Here is a 13,910-nt window from a genome sequence, read left to right as displayed (position 1 = left end):
AGCCAAGCGGGCAGAAATCAGATTGTATGGAAAATACCACCGATGGAATAAAAAAAGAGAGAAAAAAAAAGGAGGGGGGAAGAGGGAGACCAAATTAGATTGCAAACCCTAGACCAGCCTCTCTCCCTCTTTTTCCTTTCTCTCTCCCTCTCCCCTCCTTTCCCTTTTCTGATCTAAAAATATCCCCCTTGCTTGAGCTGACTGCGGTATCTTTTGTGTTGCATCTTTCTGTTTTTAGCCTTTGCATGAGCCATTGAAGGGTGGCCCGCAAGAGATCAGAAGCACAAGATATTGATCTATCGATACCCTCTGGGGCCAAGAATTAATTTTAAATGAAAGAGCTGCACCTTGATTTTGGCAGTGGGTGGGTGGGCAGATGACAGGGGTTATTTTAGGATACCATTCACATTCTCTGAAGCTGCAGCGTCCACTTTCTCCCTCTAGATTCATTTTAAAAATATCCTTCCTTCCTCACCCCACCTCTCTCACGTGGACCTGTGGGCAAGCACATGTCACCCCCATTCATACAAACACAATGCAACGGAGCAGCGGTAATTTGCAGAGATGGTACATTCACAAACAGCAACCCAGTCGCTTTAATGCAGGTTGATTTCACAGAAAGGACACCGCAGCCCAGAGGAATTTGATTAGACTGGTGACTTAAATTTGCAAGCTGCTTATTTGGTTCCTTATTTTCTTCACCCTAACTTAGCAAAACTGATTTAATCTCTCTCTCTTTCTTTCTTTAAAAAGAAATAGGGGAAAAATTCTGTTTACACTGTAGAGGGAAGACCTAAATCTTAGAACCAGTGGTAAAGGACAGTAAAAAACATTGATGGCGATCAGCTTTCAAGTGCTTTGCATCGAGGCACACACCCATGGCCAGATACAGCTATATCTATCCATGACCTACGCTATGCAGAACTGTGCATACGTATCACACAGCAGATCTAACCCTGCAACATTCACAGTTCAGGAGAGTGTTTTGAGTTTGTGGTTTTTTTTTTTTTTTAATCGGTGAAAGTATTCAGGAACAGAAGCACTGTGCTAGACAGTAATAATTTGCAAGATCAGGCCATAAATAGGACTCTAGCCCTGCAAACATTTATTCACGTGCCAAGTGTTAAGACTGTGACTAATCTAATTTGAAATCAAGGGGATTACTCATAGTAGTAATGTTAAACTCATGCATGTTTGCAGGATCAGGGCCTAAATGATTAATCATCGCTGCAGTTAGGCACTATTGGGTACACCATTTATTACTTACGATACTTCTGCACTGTATATGCTCAGATCCATCCCAGCGAGTGTGCACTGCTCTACCATAGTGAAGAGTGAGCATCATGTTCTGCTTAACGAGGAAGTATGCAACATACCTCGATATTCTTATGCTCCATCTGATTTTCGCAATACTAATGAACCTCCCAGAGGCCCTGGCTAAATACCACTTGGGGCAAATTTGGAGTCATTTGAGCAAGAAGTTGCAGCTGCGCAGCCTGCGTGGGACGGGCATCTCACACATCGCTTTTTTTCCATGTAATGGCTACACATGCACTATAGCTGGAACTGTATCTGCAGACTGCTGATGACTCCAAGACTAGCACTGGTGTGCATAGAGGCTCCACTCCTAGTTCCGAGGGATAAATAGGAAAAGAATGAAAGCATGGCCATTATATAAATCATTCATGCATGCATTCATCCATCTTTGTATCACTATTGACAATGTCTATTATTATTATTACTATTAATTTTAAAAATGAAGTTTTGGTCCTGTTCAGACTGGTCTGTTCTTGGATATTCATATCTGCTGGTGCTCAGCACCAGTGATGACACTCTGCTGCAAAAGTGAGTGACCTTTGAGCTTGGGTCCCCACATCAGCTTGTAGCAAACTCTCAAATCAAAGAAAGTGAGGTGAGGTGCACATGAGCAGTAAGATATGTGCTAAAGCAAGAAGGTTTCCAGGCAGCCTGCTGGTAAAATAACTAAGTGATCCCAGGTGACATGGTGTGTTGGTTAAACTGAGCTGCACCCATGCACTGTGCAGGTGACTTCTCTTGAAAGCTTTTGGGAATAGAGCGATGTACATGCTTCTTGTGTTTTACAAGAGCTCCGTTTGTCCAAACTCCACTATCTCTCATTTAAAACCAACATTTGTGAGTTCTCTAAAATAAACAGTCCAATGTTGTTTTAGAAACGTAAGTAGTCAGGAAAAATCAGCAAGGATTAAGTGGAGGAAGATAGAAGACAGTTAAAAAAACAGGATTAGGTTACCTGGAGCAAGCAAAGTGAATGCAGCCAAAGAAAAACAAGCAATTTGGTCATCTATGCCTGTAAGTCACAGATAAAAAAATCCCTTTAGCACAGACTGTTCTAGAGTTTCTAAATTTGTTATATTCTGGGGGTGCTGAATAGAGGGAAAGCTTTGGGGCACGTGTGCTGACTGAACAGGGGCAGAGTGGGTTGCTTGGATGCAGAAGGGAGAAGGGTCTGGAGGAGAGCACAGTAAGAAGAGTATATATAGGACTCTGGAGAGGCAAAAGCAATTAGAGGGGGAGGCTAGAAAGCAGCAGGAAACAAAGGCAAGGACTAGAGCTGAGGCCCTAGTCCAGAAGTGTGATGAGAGGCCTGGTGGAGAATGAAGGCCAGGTGGGCAGTGAAGAGAGAGAGCTAGAAACACTCTCCTTTTCCCTTTATGTAAGCAGAGTATGTTAGGTAGAGGGGATTCTGCCGGGCACTAAGCCCGTCTCTGGTCAGAGCCATCTGGAGCTGTGCAGACAGTTTTTTTCCTTCATTTAGCTCTTTTGTTTGACCAAGAACGAGTCTCTGAATTTCCAGAGCTCTCAACCTCCTTCCCAAGGGCTTCCCTTCCCCAGTAGCAGCCTGGGGCTGGACCTCGGCTCTTGTTCCCTGTCCTGCCACCCTGCACCTGGTACACTCACACCTCACAGCACTGCTCTGCTCCTTGTTGCCCACAGGTATGTCAAATAACCCGCAAGTGAGGGGTGGGAAAGAGAAGGGTAAAGTTGAGATGGACGTGGAAGGAAACGAGGGAGTACAGCTGCAAACAGTGAATGCATGGAGAGGAAGGGGAGGGTGCCAGAAGGTATGGGAGTACAAAGTGTGGATGTAGTGGAGGGGATTTCAGAGGACCTGAAGTACTGTAGGGGAGTAAAAAGAGCCACAAGGAATGCGGTGGATGAAAGAAAGCAGTGAAAAGAAGTGAAAGATGCTGAGCAGTTGAGCTTTACAAACTTCATAACCAACATCCATACCTCACAGGGCTTTGGAGTGCTTTTTTTCAGGTCTCCTGCTTGTCATATGTGCTCCCTTCACATTTGTCCTCTCCACTTTTCAAAGTGTAGTTATGGCTCCAGGCTACTCCAGAGTCCTTTCCCAGCTCCTCTTCGGAGTTTCATGCTGGTACCTGCAAACACAGAAGCACAAAGAGGGAAGTAGTGTGCAACACAGGGAATTAGATCCAGTATGGGGATCCAGGCTCTGGACATGGAAAAGGTTGCATTTTTCTTGGGGTATGTATGTGTGTGTGTGAACTGAAAAATATTTGATATCCCAAAAGTTTGCTTAGAGGGAATTAAGTTTCCTTTCTTTCAAGAAGTAGAGAAGTAGAGTGAGGGTGAAAGTAAGCAAAGAAGAGACACAGTTTTGTTGCACACATTGCTGTTTGGAATGTGACTTCGACTCTGCCCTTTGGGTGCTGTGCCACAGCAAAGCCCTCACCCACCATCACAGGCACACTGAAAATAAGTACAGAGGTCTCTTGGACAGAGTCCAATGATTCCCTTGCTGTGGTAAAGCACAAGGCAAGGTCACACAAGCAAACAGGTGCAAGCTTGGCTTGGCCTCTGTTCAAGTGCTGAGCCTACATAGAAGACACTAAAAAATATCTTGACTTTTCCCTTTCTGTACACATTCCTTCTGTGAGATGGCATTGCTCCCCTCTCCCAGTGACCAGGAGATCATACAATTGGATGATGGACAATTCCTGCAGCAAGGGATTACTATGGGCACATTGGCTAAATCTCCGCTGGCAAACCAAATAAACCACACTCCATCTCTCAACATAAACCTTGCACTGTATCACGGTATCAGCTATTCCAAGCTGCTCCAACATGTAATCAATACAGCTACAGTCAACACAGTTAATACACTCAGAATAGATGCAGATAAATGTTGAATTTCCAATTTGTTGTCTGTGATTCTAATATTAGCACACCCAAAGAGTGTGCCTCAGGTCTATTTATTAGGCTCCTCACTTTTTGCCATGCCATTTCTGAGAGCTAATGCCAGCAACTCACAGTTAAGATTGTGTTGGGAAGGGATATTTTTTTTAGGATTTCATTGTTGACTTCTTAGACATCTCAGTCCTATGACTATTGGAATTTTCTAGAAGAGCAGGGAGACACCACACCACCTGTGCAGCAATAAATGTTCTGAGCATTAAATAACAGTGAAAAAAGGCAGTTTAGTGCTTTATGGTTAAGTATAGGTTAAGTATAGGAAAGCATGCTGTACACAAAGACAACGCAGTCTCAGTGGGGAACCATACAAAAAAGAACAATTGGAAAAGGGGAGGGAGGATGGACAAAGTAAGTTACCAAATTTCACGGTGGGTGCAGATGCATCTTGATATTTTCAGCTTTTAAATCAAATTAGCATCCTGTGTTTAAAGACTTCTAGGACTTACTGCAAGAATTTCAGTCCTGGAAGAAGAACCATGAGATTTTCAGTCTGGATAAGCTTCATGGCACATGGCTTTAGGGATATTAGAGGCCACAGGCTACACAGGCATTACAGCACACAAACAAGTGGCTGTGTCTTGCCCCAGGTCACAGGAAGATGTCTTTTTTTTCCCATGCAGGGAAGGGCTACCCTCACAACTTGCAGTCCAAAGGGAAATTTCTGGTCTGCACAGAATGCAGGAGGATTTATCTCAAATTTAACAAAAGCAAAATCATGATCAGCTATAGCACTACCAGAGGTCTGAAGAACTGCAAAGACAGTGAGAGGTTATGGTCCTGCATCCTACCTAACCAATCATGTCCCAAGGGCAAACCAGACTTCCAGTCTTGCCCATGCCACATATAAAATGTTGAATGGAGTGGTATTGCTCTCAACAGCATGAGGTAGTCACACAGTTTCTGACAGGAGATCCCTATGCAGCAGCCTTGCATGTCATGTCCCAGGCTTTAGAATACTTGAGGCTGGGTTTGTTCCTGCTGATTTCCCTGATAAATGTTATACACACACATCACTGTTGTGTCAGAGCATCTTTCATGACAGAAAGCCTTTTGCAGGTTTATTTCTACCGCTCCTGAATTTAGCCAAAATTCTCAGAGAGGCCATTTTAGGCTATTTCATTCAAGAGATAAATCTGTTTCATACTACAGGTAAATCCAGCCTGTTTCCCATTTTGTACAAAGCCTTGCAGCATTTATGTCTTGCTTGCACCTGTGCAGGGGGAAGGATGGAGACAGAGGGCAACATGACCTTCTGACCTGTGTGACAGGGCTTTCCCTGCTTTTTAAAATGAGGTGAAGGGGCTTGAAGGCTGAATCACCAAGTTAAACAATGGTGGCTATAGGCCCGGTTCTTCCATGCCTGGTTACTCAAGAAGGTGCTCTCTGTGATACACCAGCTCGTCACTATGGAGTAATCCAGTACCTCCCCCCTTTGTGCTGTAGGGACAGCACTGGTACTTTCTTTACTGCCTGGCTTTTCCCTTCCCCTTCCCCATCAAAGAAAGGAAAGGGAAGCAGGGACTAATCCAGGGAGTGGGGTGAGACACTCACCCTCTGCAACCCTGTCCCTCATTTCAGTGCAGTCTGTAGGCACTGGTGGAAGACCCCACTGTATGCTAGCTGGGCACAGCCCACAGTGGGTGAAGGTCTGACTGCATTGCCCTGATAGCTGGAGGAGCTCGTGGGGCAGGCAGAATGAGGGTGCCTCCCCATTTCTGATATTGCTTAGGACAATCCTGATCAGTCAAATCCTCTTTTGTCAAATTCATTCTTGTCTGAACTCCATTGTAGTCACTGGAATTACAGGTGGTGAGCTCCACATTTTGACTCATGTACTGGGAAGTTGTAAACTGACTCCCAGTACACCTGAGTCCATTTTGGATTGAGAAGACAGGGCTCCAAAAAGCCAATAAACCAAATATTTATTTTGACATGCTCAGACAGAAAAACTTTTGCTCATCCCTTTTTTTCTTTTATCCATTGCATTGGGAAATTTGTTTGAAAACAAGACTTCACAGAAATCTTTAGCAGTTCCTAGTCCTCTAATTCATCAGAGTACTCACAGACACCTTAGACCATAGCAGAGCTGGGTGCATCCCCAAGCATCCTGGCTCCCTGTTCAGTGCTCAGCCCTATCTCTCTTCCCTCTACACTGGTTGTCCTTTGGAGAAACTACCCAAGCCCCAAAACAGTGCTGTAGGGCAGGAAGAGACAGCAGAAACTGGGGAACTTACTGTGGTGAGAATGGGTTCAGACAAGTCTAGGAGATGCAGGTGGATGCAAAGTTTGCTTGGAAATAAATACTCTGTGTGTAAATATCCTTATTAGCAATTAGTCTACTGTACCATCTCACCTAGTGAAGGAATTAAAAATGTTTGGCAGCTGAACCCATTTGCTACAAAACCTTAAAGAAAACAGCAAAGCATTCCCAGAGCCAGCTTGAGCCTGTGACTGTCACTAACACCCTCCCGGCTTTGGCCATTGTAATTACTTTCAGTGGAGTCTGGAAGCAGAATTAGGCTCTCTGACTCTCCCCTCACCAGAGCTCCCTGCTTCAGCAGGAGAGAGCTGCAGAAATGCCCCAGGTGCATTTTAGGGCCCTGCCACTCCTCCCCATCTCTCTGTTCCCTGCTCACAAACCCCCCAGCCAAGGTCCCCATCACTAGCCGTGTGTTCTCCAGCAGCATTAACTTATGCACACACCATTCACCAATTGTTCAGCATTTTTGTCAATGAAGGCACATTTTATGAATTAGAAGAGCACATGCCCCCTTGTGGCTTGACTTCGCTCCCTGCTCCACGCCGCCAGCCCCTTCCGCACCCCAGCGGGGGGACTCCGGCACGGGGAGGCTTCGCTCAAACCTGCACATGGGTTAAAAATAGCCCACGGCACCCGAAGAGATGGCCGGGGTGTTTGAAGGATGAGCTGGAAGGACAGCATGCATAGAACGCCCCCCCCACCCCCCCAAAAAAAAAAAAAAAAAAAAAAGACAGTAGCTTGAGGAGTAGAGGGATATTTATTTCTACAGGGTTTTAAGAAGGGTTTAGCTAATTGAATTGAACTGAAAAGCAAGGCAGCTCACATATATGCAGAATGCAGTCCCCTGATCATCCATGGAGCAGGTACAGCACAGCAAATGGCTTCTGCCTGACCTATATGGCTCAGACACTCGCTAGAGAGCGTGAGTGGAGCTGATTCTTCACAGCCTCTTCTCTCCTCACCCCTTCCAGTCCCTAAAACAGGATTTTCTGGGGTTGATAATGGTAGCAGTTTAATTACAAGAACCAGCTTTCTGAGCACTGAAATGAACACCGTGACCTAATCCACAGATCCTGAGAGGATCTGGGCACAACACTTTGATTTAGGAAATACAGGATTAAAGACCAGAGGAGAAGCAGCAAGACTGATAGTGCACAAGCCACCTATGAACCTCATTTACAATCAGGGTCACATCCTGCCGTTGTTATTCCTGGCAAAACCCAAGGAGACAGAATCCAGAACAAACTTCCAAAAGCCAGCAAGAGCCTTGGCATCGCAGGCTGTGGGACTGCCATCTCTGGGACTATGGCTTGGGTTAGGAACCTGGAATGCCAGGGATCTGATTCCAGCTATCATATCACTCCTTTACTAGGCAAGTCTCTGTAAAAGGAGTATTTAGTTCTCCACCTCCTGGGGGCTATGTGGCTGAATTATTGATGGTAGAAGGTGAAAAGCAATAAACAAGAAATCAACCAAATTGCTAGCATGAGGGAAGAACAGGTATTAATACAATTACCAAAACAAAAAAAAAAAAATCATTGTTCCTGCAAATGTGGGAAGGATTGCTGTCTCATGGTTACTGGAGACAGAGGGAGGCAGGACTCCTGGGCTGCAATGCCAGCTTGGGTGCAGCAGCTTGTTAGGCTTGAACTAGACACTCAGGTCTTTACTTGCAGTTGCACATTCTTTTATCATGGGTTTCCTTGTTTTTTTGTGGGCAGAATCTTGCAGTGTGGTGCCCATGGGCAGTATTGTAAAGAGACAGGATGGTACACATAAACACACACACACTTCTGCAGGTATACATTTGTGACTGCTTCCACCATGACTGACTGTCTACATCATTAAAAACATTCTGGATTTGATACCTTATCTTCATGTCTGTACACACAAAGACCTCGATCATGATTAGACATGGACATAATAAGAGTTTAAAAATACAAACGTTAGTGGGTGTTATGAGTGACCTTTGTTTCCTCTGCCTTAGACAGAAAGCCTTGTTTTTCAGTAAGCCTTACACAGTCTTATATAGCTTGCGGGATTTTTTACTTCATGTGACTGTCAGTTTAAAATACTTGGGTGGAATATTTAACTTGAATGCTTTCCACCTTCTCCTCTCATTCTTTTCATGAAGCAACACAGGTTTCTTCTACTGAGTGAATAGAGTGTCTCTAATATAAACGGTGGCAGATAAACGTGGAATTGCTGTGTATTCTCCTTCACAGATCTTGGTTCAAAATATTCAGTCTAGCAAAGAAAGCCCCTTCATACATGGGGAAAGCTTGAGCCAATAAACTAGATCATCTCTCTTTCCTCCTCAGAAATGCAGAAGAAAGAAGCTTGCTAAGATGTCTTTCTTGGGGCCAGGGTCCAGCTCCTCTGGCCGCTAAAAAAGAGAAGGGTAGGCAACACTTGGAGAAAAAATTGTAACCACCACCTTTTCACAGGAACAAATTACCAGGACTGCAACCCAAATTTCTCTGATATGCTTTTCAAAGGTAAAACACACAAAATTCCGCTCAGGAGAAAGCAGACATGCTTTTGTCTGCCTATATTTGGAGCTCCTGTTAGAGATGTCTGAAGGGTTAGTCCAGTTAGCAAAAATATCCTCAGGATACAATATAGCCCAAAATATCTTTGGTTCTCCATGCTACAAAGAGGTAACTCCACTAAGTTCCTTGTGTCATGCCCACCCAGTCCCCCTCAGACTGAACTGATGCAATGGGAACCGGGGGAGCTCAAGGCTAACCCCAGTAACTTCCAGGCACTGGAAGCTCCCACTGTCACTTGTTGTTTGCTGGGGAGAGGTCTAGTCCTGCTGCTGTTGGCCACCACCACTCCCAAGTGCAGTTCAGAGGGTGCTTGTTCTTCCTCACCACATTTGCTGTGGTGTGGACCAGGGACTTGGTCCCCTCTTTGTCTCACTTGGGATGGTTGAGATGAGAGTCCTTGCCTCCCCATGCTGGGAATTTGCTTTCCCCTTCCCATGTCTCTGGCACAACTGGTAGCGCTTGAGGGGGTGAAGCTCTTCAGGTCTTTGCATTGATGCAACCCTTAAACAGGGAGTGGGAGGAAGATGGGTGGCGATGGGCTGCAGAGCTCTTTGTACTGACGTTATTTCTGCATGATAGAAATTATGAATCCAGGTGGTTCATTCATTTTGGACCTAGCATTGGAAGAGTAGATGGTAAGAAAGTGCCGCATAAACTGGGCAAGGGTACAGATACAGAGGATAAAACTGTCCTATCCGTTACCCTGGTGTAAACCCCAGTGGGGTCGGAGCAGTCATATTGCCATTCAGCCCACTGACAGCCACAGCTGTATTTTGTATTTTACCTCCCCTCTTTTTCAGCATCTTGTCACAGTGGGGATGTGACTGCTGGAGTCAGGCAGGGCAGGCAGCCTGCTGTGGCTTGGGAATGGAGGTGGGTAGGGGCACCAAGAGCCTGAGCCAGTGGTGGGGGAGTGGGCTGCAGCGAGGGGGCTGCGGCGGGGGGCATGTCCTGCCCCACTGCCGGGCAACTACATTTACCTTGGGGATTCCCGGGTTTGTAACGGGGTTGTTTGGAGCTTATTCGCCCCCCAGCACGTAGGGCTTATGTGCCTGTGTTTAAAAATAGACTCGAGCTCGGCAGGCCCCCGGTGCTGGGGAGGAGGGCAGAGCTGAGGCCGCCCCAGCCCGCGTGGTGCCGCAGGGGCGCGGAGGGGAGCGTGCCGCTGATGTAACCGCGTGTGTCCCGGGGATGGGTGGGATGTGCTCTGGCACCGTGCTGCTTCTGTGTGCGGAGCTCACGTGGAGCCACTCCCGCAAGGTGGTGGTGTGGGGGTGCGTGGGGGCATGAGCAGGCGGGGGGGCTGCCGGCGAGGCCAGCCCGGCTCTGCCTCCCCCGGAGGGAGCACGGGGCGGGGGTACGGCTAAGCTGCGCTGAATCCCCTTTAAAAATCTGCAGTTCGGTGCCTTACTGGGTTTTATTTCTCTCTCCTGTTCATCTCTCGCCCTGGAGTTCTGTAGTAGCCCTGAATTAGCATGTCACGTGTATGGCATGTGGAAATGAATCAGGGGCATGTGAGGAGGAGGAGGACGCCTGTGTCTGTGTTTGCATCCAAGGATCTCCTCTCACTCTGTGTTTGCGTAGGTGTCTAGCTCCCTTCTCCCCCCTCCCATCCCTGCCTGCCTCTCTCTCCCTGCCTCCCTCTCATCCCTCCATCTGGCCAGCCCAGCTCTCCCTGCCAGCTCAAGCAATACCTCAAGCAGAAACTGCAGCTTTTTCCCTGCACCCCATTAGAAAAATAGGGTGGCCTTAGGCTCTGGACACGTACTCAAGGGAGAGCATGCACACACACACACACACTCCCAAATGAGAGCTCCCTTTCCTGCTCTCCCCCTTCCCTGGATTTTTGCTCCTTAGTCAGCACCTCAAGCCCTGCAGACTGCATCAAGGGCAAGCTTATTAACGCTAACAACAACAGAACACAGCCACAAACGGAGCCCCAGAGCCGCCTCTGTTAGTGGGTAGGTTGCCTTCACCCCCTTTTAGGGAACTGCCACCAGCACGTCTGCACATAAAACCATGCATGAATCAAATCCACCCACGGGCAGGGGTGGGAAAATGTCCCCTGTGGGGCACGGGAAGCAGGCAAGACCCCCAGGGAGAGGGGCCAGGCACAGTGCGGGAAGAAAAGGCTCAGTGAGAGCTGAGGGGGCTGTAGAGGAGGCACTGAGACCATCTTAGGGGGTTCCCACACACGTTACGATTCTGCCTGTCTGCTGCAACCAAGGTCAGAGCTTGGCACCACCCTAGAACAGGGATGATGCTGGGGAAGGTATGGGGAGCACACCCTGAACCCAGTCCCCTGTGGCAACAGGCCACTTAAGCACAGAGTTCCCCAGTCCCAGTTATTTCTCTCACTGGACCAGTTGCCCCCTCCTCATGGGTCAAACTCCAGTACTGCTCTATTTTTAGATTCTCACTCTGTACTGAGTGACATGGGCTGTTTCTGCACCCCTCAAACCCACTTCCCAAGAGGCAGGTTGCACTCTGACCAGCTCCCAAGTACTCCCTGATGCCAGGCAAGGGTTGCCCCAAGATGATTTAATTCAAAGCCCCCCCCCCCATCCTATCCAGGAAATGGATATGCCTCCTCAAATCTCTCTCAAAACAATTTTTGATGTTTCCAGCTCCCATTCCCTGACAAGCACTAGACACAGCTCCCTCGGTCCACCTGCACTCTCCTCCTCTCCACCTTGCATGCCACTGTCCCCACTTTGCATACCTCCTTTGCTCCACTCCCTCCCCTCGACTTCCAGTTTTTCACTTGCCCTCCTCTCCTTGCCCGGGGCTCTGTGCCCTGCCCTGCCCCATGGCCTGCCCCATCCTGTTTCCCCCGGGGGAGGCTGATGCTGCTGCCGCTGCTACTGGCAAGGTGCAGCCTAGTGTGGCGAGAGGCTATAAATAGCTCCGTAAGCTCCACTCTCATTGACACCGTTTGGACAGAGGATGGAAAAATAAACAAAGGAAACTCCAGGCTCTAAGCAGCAGATACATTCCTCGTGCTACATAATGACAGATTTTCCTCCAAGGTGTGTGGGTAATATACAGATTGGTATTGGGAGGTGGTGGTGGGGAGCAGGAATCAAAACAAATTATACACACCCAGTGCATGTCAATATTTTGGTCCCTCTCATTCTGCCCTGTAGTAGTTAAGCACACGCAGATTGCCTATATTTAGAAAAGGGTATATTTTTAAATACTCCGAGATGGAGATAGTTTCCATTAATAATGATGGAGCACATTGGAGGAGGCAGACCTGGCGAGGAGCTGTCCAATGTTGCTTTAGTGACATATAGAGGTCTGAGAGATAAAGGACAGGGCAGGAGCAGAGCAAATATTTTGAAATCAAGCAGTGATTACCCTGAAGTTTGCAGTTGTGTTGCTATTTTTACACAGGGGGCTGTTTGCACTGGGAGATTATTCACAGTTCCCTGGTGCAGAGACTCAGGCAGTGGGAGAAGAATTATATTATCAGGGGCTTATTTTATTTTGTGCCTTTTTTTTTTCTTTTCTTTTTTTTTTTTTTTTTTTTTTTTTTTTTTTTTTTTTTTTTTTTTTTTTTTTTTAATTGAGGACAGAACATACACTGCAGCAGAAAGGTTCAGCTTAGAATGGCTGAAAGAAGGGATGGACACAGAAAAAAAGTACTATTTATTACTCAAATCTGGGATGCTAACTCAGCCTGGCTTAGGAAGGGCAGTGTCTGCATTTTAACAAAATACTTTTTTTTTTCCACCTCCATCCTGTCGTTCCCAAAATAGCCTCTCCCAGTCTCAGTATTCCTACAGGGATATTAATAGTGAATTTTCATTTATGTTATGGGAGGAGGTAAACAACCAAATAAGATCTGCATCATAACATGTGAGGAGCTAGACATGCTGTGTATTAAGAGACTGCCCAAGGAGCTTAATATGTGAAAAGAGAAGAAAAAGAAAATAATAAATATAAAAGGAAAAACCCCTTTGCACTTATTTTATAGCTGGCTAAATGAAAGTTGAGTGACTCACCCAAGGCTATAGAGGTAGTCTGTGGCATTGCTGGGGCACAAAGCCAGTTTTTCCATCTTAGGGCAACACCCTTCATGTGATCAAGCAGATGCTTCATTTTTTTTCTCCTAGATGTTTCTGCTTGGCCATTTCACAGGCAGGATGATTTACAGAAGCTGAAATCCCAGTAATTTTCCTATTACTCTCTCATGAAGGGACATGTATCAGTCAGAGCTGCCTTCCCCATCTGATGTCCACCATGGTGGGTGGAGACAGTCCAGCAGCCCTCCAGGCCCTTCCATGTTACAGTCACTCCAGTGCTGTCTGGCTGTGGCTCCAGCAGCACAGTGAGTGGGCACACAGGGCCTGGGATGGCAGATACCTGTGGTCTCGTTGGTACCACCCAGCCCGGGTGCTGATAGGGCTGCCTGGTGGAGTGTCCCTCTGTGCCCTGCTGAGCTGAGTCAGCCCTAGCCCAAAGCTCTCTCACTCCTGAGAAGGAGAGGGCAGAGAAGGCTCTAGTGTAACTGCTCAGACACCTGGTGTGGGGAGCTTTAGCTCTTCCCCTGGAGGGCTGTCCTGGTGACACTGGGGAAATCCATTCCTGAAGTGACATGACCTGTGTCCCATTCCTACCTCATGGTCAGGGTTCATCCCCTCTCCCCAGCCACACCAGGTGGGGAAGGTCATCTTCCTGTGTGGCCACCAGCTATGGCAGTTACCTAGTGATTGGATATGCTCCTGCAAATACACCCCAGTCTCCCAGGAAAACCCATTCAGACACCAAGTTTTCCCCAGACTTGTGTGCAGAGAGAACAGATATGGCCTGACAGGTAGAAAAGCGCTGCGAAC

The 13,910-nt window shown here is 47.1% G+C and overlaps 1 long non-coding RNA gene across 1 annotated transcript; it reads right to left on the bottom strand.

Annotated features, from left to right (window-relative positions):
- Positions 1-2,259: 2,259 nt before the first annotated feature.
- LOC114062371 lies at positions 2,260-6,562 on the bottom strand. Its single transcript, XR_003572360.1, has 3 exons — positions 6,495-6,562; positions 3,274-3,425; positions 2,260-2,329 (listed from the first exon to the last, which is right to left on the bottom strand). It is a non-coding gene; the product is annotated as an uncharacterized LOC114062371 (long non-coding RNA).
- Positions 6,563-13,910: the final 7,348 nt, after the last annotated feature.

The sequence above is a fragment of the Empidonax traillii genome, unplaced genomic scaffold, assembly GCF_003031625.1.
Source record: "Empidonax traillii isolate 1590-97213 ecotype Southwest subspecies unplaced genomic scaffold, ASM303162v1 scaffold402:size526523, whole genome shotgun sequence".
Classification (NCBI taxonomy): domain Eukaryota; kingdom Metazoa; phylum Chordata; class Aves; order Passeriformes; family Tyrannidae; genus Empidonax; species Empidonax traillii.
This window is presented reverse-complemented; position numbering and strand designations above follow the sequence as displayed.